This window comes from Eublepharis macularius, chromosome 7, assembly GCF_028583425.1.
Source record: "Eublepharis macularius isolate TG4126 chromosome 7, MPM_Emac_v1.0, whole genome shotgun sequence".
Taxonomy (NCBI): domain Eukaryota; kingdom Metazoa; phylum Chordata; class Lepidosauria; order Squamata; family Eublepharidae; genus Eublepharis; species Eublepharis macularius.
Genome location: NC_072796.1, coordinates 99,035,576 through 99,045,188, shown reverse-complemented (window position 1 = coordinate 99,045,188; position 9,613 = coordinate 99,035,576).

The following is a 9,613-nucleotide window of genomic DNA, read 5'->3' as shown; positions in this document are numbered from 1 at the left end:
AGACATGAGGTGGAGGACTGCACCTCCCCTTAAACCATCAGGCCACTACTTGCCTGGGTGCTACAAGCCTGTGTGAGCCTGTAAGGAAAGGGTCATGCCCTGGGAAACAAGGTCATACCACCAAGGTGAATGACTTGAACATGAGGCAGAGGCCAGTCTTCCCCTCCAGCTCACAAGGCCACCTTGCCTATGCATGCAAGTCTGCATGAGCCTACATCGGAAGGGCCATGCCCTATAGCCAAGGCCATTACTGCAAAGATGAATGACCAGAACATGACACAGAAGACTGCTCCTCCCCTCCAGCACACCGCCTATGCATGCATGTCTATGGGGCCTGTAATGGAAGGGTTGTGCCCTTGAGAAGCCCAGCTCATTACCCCCAAGTAGTCTAGGATTGAGGCAAAAGACCCCACCTCTTGTCAAATAGTAGTAGCAACCCGGTCATCATCAGTTCAGTACAGAGTTTTCAGACCCTTCCTTAGGGGCTTGGGCCATTGCTGCACTAAACCTACAGGATCTAACTCCTGTGCCAAAGATTAATGTTGTACGACCCTGGAAATTGCCTGGGCTTACATCAAACTGGGAGGTTAACTGGTAAACCTAAAGGTGCCTAAGCCACCTGATGGCTGCCACTGAATATGAAACAAGCCCCTAACATTCCACTCCCCCATAACTGAGGGAGAGATCCACCAGCTCAGTCATAATTCCTATAGACCAACCTGCACCCCAGCCTAGCAACTGCTAGCCAGTTGGTCATAGGTTCACTGGGGGCGATGGTGGCCGGTTGCCAAGCAACCATGGCCCTCCCTGAAAGCATAGGTCAGAGAAAATCCAAGGGACAAGCTGCACCATTCCATCCACAAGCAAGACCAGGCATTGCCTTGAAACATAAATACGAAGACCAGTCTCCAGGACCCGTCTCAAAATCCTATGCCACTTGGATGAAAGAGGGTTAGGTATGGGCACCACTGCCTAATCATCCATATGAAATGGGCTGAGGGGTTATCTAGTTCCATCCCCCACAATCCAGCTTCCATGAGGATTGGAAAAATTCCAAGCATATACGGTCTATAGTAAGGTCCCCATTCTGACTTGTCAGAACTAAATCCAGAAGCCATTGGGCCCCAAGGCAGTGGAAGCTCCAAGGAAACGCCACTTCTAGGCTTCAACATCCTGGAGACAAGGCGCGGTGCCCCGCCAGCGGAGGTAGCTCCCATAAAGGAGGACAGCTAGTCGCTGCCTGGCCCAGGTGTGGGAAACCTTCTTAAGTCTCACTTACTAGTCTCTCTCCTCAAGTTCTCCTCATCCTTCTTTTCCACTTCCTGAAGAGGAGGGTTAACCCCCGACCTGCTGCTCCCTTTATGACTTTGTCCCTGGTGGACTGAGTTAAGTAATAACCCAGTGGCCAAACTGCAAAACCCAAAGGCAAGACCCAAGATGATATAACCCAGGAGTCCAATCATCAGAGCCTGGAGACTCTCACCTGATGCCCATAACCCCCAGAGCCATGCCCTAGGGGCCAGTGGACTTACCTACCTTGTCAGTCAAGTCCATTGTCACCTCAACAGAACCAGATTATGGCAGCCTAGCTAGATCCGCTACCGTCTGTCAATTGTGCTAATCTGGTAGAAAGATCAGATCACATCTTAGACTTCTGTGCCCTACATGACAGCTTTGCAGGTTTCAGCAGATGCAATAACACAGCATGCCATTAAGTGGTGTGACAAAACCTAAAAACAACTCTTTAGGCCCACAGATTCTACAAAATTGAGCAGGGAAAAGGGGCCAGCGATTACCCTGGGATTGTACATCCTTGCTAAGCCAGTAGCAATAATGTGTACAGCTATCCACCCTTCAGATGACTGGAAGCCCCCGATCCCAGCCTCAGCTAGGATTTCACTGCTGCTGCTGCTGCTGCTGCTGCTGCTGTAAATACTCTCTCCAAATAAAGTTAAAACAGTGGAAGGAGCAGCTAGATAGGCTGGAGGCCTGCAGGGGCTAGGCCTAACCCTGCTTCAGCTCTCCTGACTGATAGACACTGATAGCCCAGTATTTCCCTCTTCTCTTTGGCCACTTCATCATCCTCAAAGGATGAGTCTTGCCCTTAACTGGGACTACTACCATTTTGGGTGGCATGATGGAAATGTACACCAATGTAATGTAATGTACTGTAAAATGACTGCTTTTAAAGCTTCAAAGCCCAGTAGGAACACAGCAGCCCCCAAATGGCAGCCCAACACTGTGTAGGCCACAGAGGCTTGTACAAAATGGCCACCAGTGCCAGGAGGCTAAGCAGGCCACCATGTGACACACTCACAATGGCCACTCCCAGACAGAATAAGCTGCAAAAGCCCCACCAAAATGGCCACTACTGCCAGTAAGCAGGAGGCAAATCAGGCCACACAAAGCCCTCACTCAAAATGGCTGTGCATATTGTAGATGCTTTCACAACATGGCTGCCACTGCCATAGGGTTGCCTGCTCCAAGTTGGGAAATTCCTGGAGATCTGGAGGGTGAAACCTGGAGAAACCTGGAGAAAGTGGGGTTTGGGGAGGGAAAGGACCTTGGCACAGCATAATTCAATAGAGTCTACCCCCAAAAGTAGCCATTTTCTCCAGGTGAACTGATCTCTGTGGCCTGGAAACCAGTTGTAATTCCGGGAGATCTCCAGCCACTACCTGGAGGCTGGCAACCCTACACTGCCAGGAGGCAAAGCAGACCACTGGGTGCCATTCTCAAAATGGCCACCCCAGAACAGGATAAGCTGCAAAAGCCCCACTAAAATGGATGCTACTGCCAGTAAGCAGGAGGCAAATCAGGCCTCACAAATGCCACACTCAAAATGGCGACAGCCAGAGCTGTGCATATTGTAGATGCCTTCACAACATGGCCACCACTGTCAGGAGGCTAAGCAGGTCACCAGGTACCACTCTCAAAATGGCCACACCTGACTGAATAAACTGCCAAGCTCTCCCACAAAATGTCCCCTGCTGCCTGAAGGCCTTAGGCTGAGCTATTGCTACTGGAAATACTCCCTCCCAAGTAAGTGTAAATGGCGGGGGGGAGGAGATTCATCTAGGAGGGGGGCTACCAGCATCCATCCTGCTTGGCCTGTAGCAACAGTGTATGAAGCAATCCCCCCCTCAGATGGTTGCAATTCACTCCTGAGGCCTACAGCAAAGCCCTTGCTAATGTTGCTGGAAGTATTTCCTCCCAACACAGTGAAAATGGGGGGAGGGGGAGAGGAGCCTTGGTAGGTCAGTGGCCTACAGGGGCTGGGCCTTATTCTGCTTTAGCCCTCCTGACTTATAGACAAAAGGCCCCAAATATAAAGAAGAAAACAGTTTTGTCAAACCAGTGAGCCTGGTGCTGGGCCCTGGTTCTCATCCTGGAGTTTGAAGGTAGCAAGCAGGGGAAATAGCACATTTTCTCCAAGACAGCTACTGCTGCCTAGCCCTGAAGGCCTTCAGTAAGGCCAGCCTCAGAGGATCTTGGCTGAGAGAGCTTGAAGTGTGCTCTGCTCACGCTGAGCACAAGGCACGAATGAGACTCTGAGGGGTGGAGGAGCCCTATAAGGCCTCTTGCTCCACCCCCTCCAGCATTCCCAGATGGCCAGGAAAGCATAGCTGCCTCTTCCTCCTTCAGGGAGGCAAATTGCAGCCCCCAGCCAAAGAGTCTGTTGCCGCTGGCTGGGAGTGCCATATTTCCATCACATATCTGAATGGAATTTTACATTGAGTCATTTATTTGGGCTTCAAGCTTGAATGAATTTGTGCAGTTAAGCTACTAAAGGCTTACTCAGCTTAAAGTGCCCCATAATTAATTGTGAATGACTCTTTTAACCAGCACTTCTTAACACTTCCTGTGTTAATACTTAGTACTTCTCATTTTATATCATCAATTTTTATGAAAAAGAAACTAAGATTATGCGTCAAACCTCGATGCACACAAAATGGTTAAAATGGTGTCCATTCTGTCAACTCACTAGAAGTAGAATCATTACTTAAATTTGTAAATTCTCAATTCACCTTATACTTCCTTGTTTTTCCTTAAGGAATCTCAAAAATACATATTGATCAAAATATAAGAATATGCAGCTTATTTTAGAGGAATTATCAGTGAAGTAGTTCTGCTTCACCTGGTAGCTTGGCCATTTCACTCTGATTTTATCAGCCAAAGAACATCATCCAGCGCTGGTTTCAGTATTTGATATCTTTGGTATATTCAACAATAATGTTAGAAATAGCAATGTCTGGTACAAATAATGGGTTGAATATTTGGTCCTGTTGCAACATTTAGTTCACATGCAAAGTATGGCACCATCTCCCAGCATCTGTTGTAACAATCTTAATGACCATTACAAGAGGTCTGCTAACTGCTAGTGGGATGGAGGAAGCAATGACTGAAGTCCAGAAAGTGGTAGCTAAGAAAGCACTTACTACCTCAAGAAACTCACCGTAGAACAGCTGGCTGCCAGTTAAGCCCCCAAGATGCACCTGACAGTTCCTGCTATAGCTCCTTTCTTGGAGCTAATTTGTTTTGGTAGTTTAGCATCCCACTTTTCTCTCTGACAGCTGATCCAAAACTGACCTAAAATGCAGTTCACAAACAAACAAAGAATTCACTGAGCTTCTCGGCCACCTCCCCATTTTCCTTTGTTAATCCTTTTATTTCTTCTCTGGCTGGTTTCCTGCTCTGTATATATTTTTTAAAATGTTTGGTTTTTGTCTACACCTACGCCAAAGGGTAGGATTTTATTGAAACACAGCATTTTTAATGATTAATATTTGTGAGTGATTTAATTATCTATATAAACAATTGCCTGCTGATCTCAGCAGCTATGCTGGAGGGATGGGAGAGGGGCAGTAGAACTCAACTGGGCTGTGGGAGAATGCACATGTGTGAAAAGCCAACTACACTGTATTACATGGTTAAGTAATACAGTGAAACAACCTTCTGAACACCCACAAACCATTCAACAAACTTCCAAGCAATCATCAAAAATTCAGGTCTCTGTTTGCAACAAGGATATGAGCTGAACTGGCCAGTGTTTGAGCATCCCTAGCAAAGAAGTTCTCAAACAATTCACCTCCCTGTGCTCTTAGTGGGCTATTTTTCTTAATGGCCTGAGCTTTAAGATGAAAACATTCACAAAGCTGCACTGATGAAAAGCAACATTTAAACCCAAGAGGGAGCTGTAATCTACCATCAATCAAAATATGGGCACAATTTAGAACAAACTCCAAAGAGGCCATTTACTCATACAAATATGGAAAAGAACCATCAGTTTTGCTCAAAATATCTCTTAAATAAAGGAAATTGTGTGCAGTGCTGAGTGTTTCATATAGTCAATTGAGCTGGTTCATGAGGGTGGGGGCTAAAGAATAGAAATTAAGGAAACTTTATTAGAACCTGCTTTGTTTTGGCCTGTTGCTATAATGCAGGGAAGGGAAAAGAAGAAACCACCCATCCAAGTAGGCAGGCAAAAAGCAGCCCTCAAAAGCAGCTCACCAAGTGGTTTGAAGTGCATCCTTAGGTTACAGATTATTTGCAGTATTACAGTTGTGTATGGAAGGCATCAGAAGCTGTTTCAGAGTAGAAAATTTAACCTCAAACTGCAAGGCCTTGTGTATCTTGTATTTATACCATTTGAAAGCCTTCAGTTCACCAATGATCTGGAAAGCACTTAGGGCTAAAATCTATTCAGAGAAAGACACTCTGCATGAGAATGACGCAGAGGCGGGCAATTTGGAGCTTCCTTCCCAGATGGATGCTTGATATGGCTGCTTTGCCGTATGACTTTGCAATCAGACCAATTATCCACTGCTGAGTGCCATCTTGTCTCTTCTCCCACTACCCTGAAACAACCATTCTGACACTGACATATAGGTAAAGCCAAAGGCCTCTGGCCACAGCTTTATTCGGAACCAGATTAAAACAAAAGTCATTAATTCAAACTGATTAACCTTGTTACTTGTCTAATCTGACCCTGTGCTTTTACTTCTGGAGATTTAAATGGTCCACAAGCACAGCAATATTCAATTCTTCAGTAGCACATATATTGCCATAGGCCTCTGTCTTGTGACAAGAAATCAAGTGCTTTTTGTGCACACAGGAACAGGAAAAAATTTAATCCCTTGGGGTTGATGTTAGGCAGCTGTTGGTGGTCTGGTCACACAATCTAATACATAGATAACAAAAGCCCTTTTAAGTCATTACATTTTAATAATAATAATAACAACAACATTCAATTTATAGACCGCCCTTCAGGACAACTTAATGCCCACTCAGAGCGGTTTACAAAGAATGCCATCATTATCCCCACAACAAAACACCCTGTGAGGTAGATGGGGCTGAGAGAGCTCCAGAGAGCCGTGACTAGCCCAAGGTCACCCAGCTGGCTTCAAATGGAGGAGTGGGGAATCAAACCCAGCTCTCCAGATTAGAGTCCCGCGCTGTTAACTACTACACCAAACTGGCTTTTACTACATGTATGGGGAGAACATACTATGCAGGATCCTCCTGATATAGATTGCTATTTTGACTGAGAGAGGCATACCATCTGGCATGCATATATCAAGGCTGAAGATACATATTGACCTTTTCTGACAAAATGGTTATCACACAAATTGGGAGAATCCCATGTACAATTTTCTCTATATGTGTGGTAAAATGTAATGAGCCCAAAAGGATAGATGCATGTATGAAATAACTCCTGTGGCCACCTTCATGACTGATCACTAGATTGTGGCATAAGCTTTTCTGGTCCACAGCTCCCTTTGTGGGTATATGCTACCTGCATATATACACCTGCAGAAAGAGTGGGGAAGAGTTTGCAAATGTAGTGAAAGACCAAGCAATTCAAGACAGTAGTCAATGTGTCATGCTATTGTTCTCTCACCCAAGAATGAAGACATCAGCATATGGATTGAGCTAGATTTTATTTTATTAATGGCTGATCTACAGCCCTTAATGGTTACTTTGGGCATGAACCGGGAAAAAAATGAACCGCATGGTTCATGGGTTGTTCAGTTTCATGGAACACGAACCACGAATTTTGCTGAACTTCAGCCAGTTTGCAAACTGGTTCAAGGCTCGAGGGAGCCCAGAACAGGTCCCTTCATGCTCAGAGAGCCCAAACTCACAGGGAGTTTTCAGCAGGCTCTCCTCCAGCCACCCTCCAAGATTGGTGAAGATTGCAATATGGATCTGAGTTATAGAGCCCCAAAGCTGGTGCCCCCAGGAAAGTCCCATTCGATAGAATTGGAGCCATAAATGCCAGCACTGGCTGTAGAGGCACTCAAAATAAAAGTAACGGGCACTGAAGGGGTGTGCAGACAGGCCCGGCGCGTCCATTGAGGCAGTGCTGGCAGCCACCTCGAGCGCTGAAATCTGAAGGAGGCACCGTGCTGGCCCCCTACAACCAGCATTCCTTGGGCGCTCCCATGTGCTTGTGCAGGAATTCTCCTCTTTTGGCGCAGGGCATTTCTTCTGGAGTGCAGAAGGGCAGCCCTGCCTTCCTGCTCAGCCAGCACCTGAGGAGAGGAGGAAGACAATAGAAGGCAGTGCCTGCCTGCCTCTCCAGCCCTCCCACCAGACACGAAGGCAGTTAACTGCTCGAAGTGGAGCTTCAAGTTCAGCCCCATCAGCGGGGACATTTCTCTCTCTGCCTTTCCCCCCCTCCCCCCCTCCTCCTCTCTGTCTCTCAATTTAAACATTGGGCAAAGCTTCCATGCTGGAGCAAGCAAGAGACACTCTAGCTGGCTGGGGAGCAGCAACCTCCTGTCCGACCTTTTCTCCTCCTTGCTCCCTCTTTTCTTTCTTGCTCCCCGCCACCCCATCATGTACTGAAAGGAATGACAGGAGGATTGCCCATTGGAAATAATAGGAGAGGCTTGAAGGCCTATTGGAGATAATGGGAGCCAGGGATGACAATTTACTTGCCTGGGCTCCATTGAAATGCATCACAACACAAAAAAAGTTGCAAAGAAAATGCCGAATGGATTTCAGATAGAATACTCTGGGAGTGGAATGACAGTCTCCAGAGTGCAATAACAGTCCCTAGTTATAGATTCTGTGCTCCAGGACCAGAAGGACAGGTTTCAGATTGGAATGACAGTCCTTGGAATAGGCTCAGTGCTCTGGGACTGGAAGGACAGCCCCCAGAGTGCAGTGCAATGACAGCCCAGAAGCGTTCTGTGACTGGAATGACGGGCACCAGACTGGAATGACAGACCCTGGGAGGAGCAGAAGTGTTCTGGGACTGGAATGACATCTCTTAGAGTGCAATGACAGCCCCTTGGAGCAGAATCTGTACTCTGGGAAGCAATGACAGGTTGCACAGTGGAATGACAGCCCCTAGTAGTGGTAGAAGCATTCTTGGAGTGGAATTACAGGCACCACAATGGAATGACAGCCCCTGGGAGTAGCAGAAGTGTTCTTGGACTGGAATGACAGCCCCAGAGTGGAATGACAGCCCCTAGGAACAGAAGATGTGCTCAGGACTGGGTTGACAGGTTGAAGAGTGGAACAACTGCTCCTGGGAATAGGGTCAGGGCTCTGGGACTGGAATGACACCCCCTGTCATTCCACACCCACTGCCATTCCAATCCCAGACCACTGATTATTCTCCCAGGGACTGTCATTCCACTCTGGGGCCTGTGTTGATGGATCAAGATGGGTAGCTGTGTTTGTCTGTAGCACTAGAAAAAAGCAAGAGTCCAGTAGCACCTATAAGTTTAGCAAAATTTGTGGTAGGGTATGAGCTTTCATGAACCACAGCTCACTTCTTCACTACTGGACTCTTGCTTTTTTTGTGTTGTAATGCATTTCAATGGAGACCATGCAAGTAAATTAGCATTCGTGGCTCCCATTTTCTCAAATGGGCCTTCAAGGCTCTCCCATTATTTCCAATGGGTAATCTTGACATTCCTTTTAGTACATGCCTTTCCCCCTCCCTGGCTGGCATCAATTCTACTTCTCACCTTTCCACAGGCTTTTTTTTGTGGGGGGGGGGGCTGCTTTTGGTGGAAAGAGTGGCTGGTTGTGTGTGCACCACCTCAGAGGAAGGAGGAAGTGAGGTGACACACACACGATTCCCTTTCAGTCCCTGTGCGACAGGTAGGAGCAAATTACTATTGTTGGGTTTAAAGTTGTTGTTTTAAATTCTATTACTTTCCTTCCCCCTTCTCCCGTCTGTTCTCACTCCCCCTTCCTATTCCCTGATCTCCATGCTGCTCCCCCCTTCACTCCAGCAGAGCAGCACCCTGCACTGCACCCCCATCTTTATCACCTCACTTTTTTTATCCCCTAGCTTCCATATTTTACCCCACCTTCCCCTTCTCCCCCAATAGTTTATTTCAATATTTATACATCACATGCTTAGCTGTCAACTGCCGTTCACTTCAAACCCAAGTGTCAGTCCTTGGCAGATAGATCCCCGAGTCCCTCACAGCAAGCACTCAGGTGCATTGGTTGAAGTAACTTTTATTAGAGATCTATACAGTCCAAGTGATCTATATGAATGCATTGGCAGAAGTGGCTATTCAAAAAATGATAGTGCTAATTATAGGGAACCTTCCCGCCCTTAGGATAGTGGCCATTGGCATTTTGG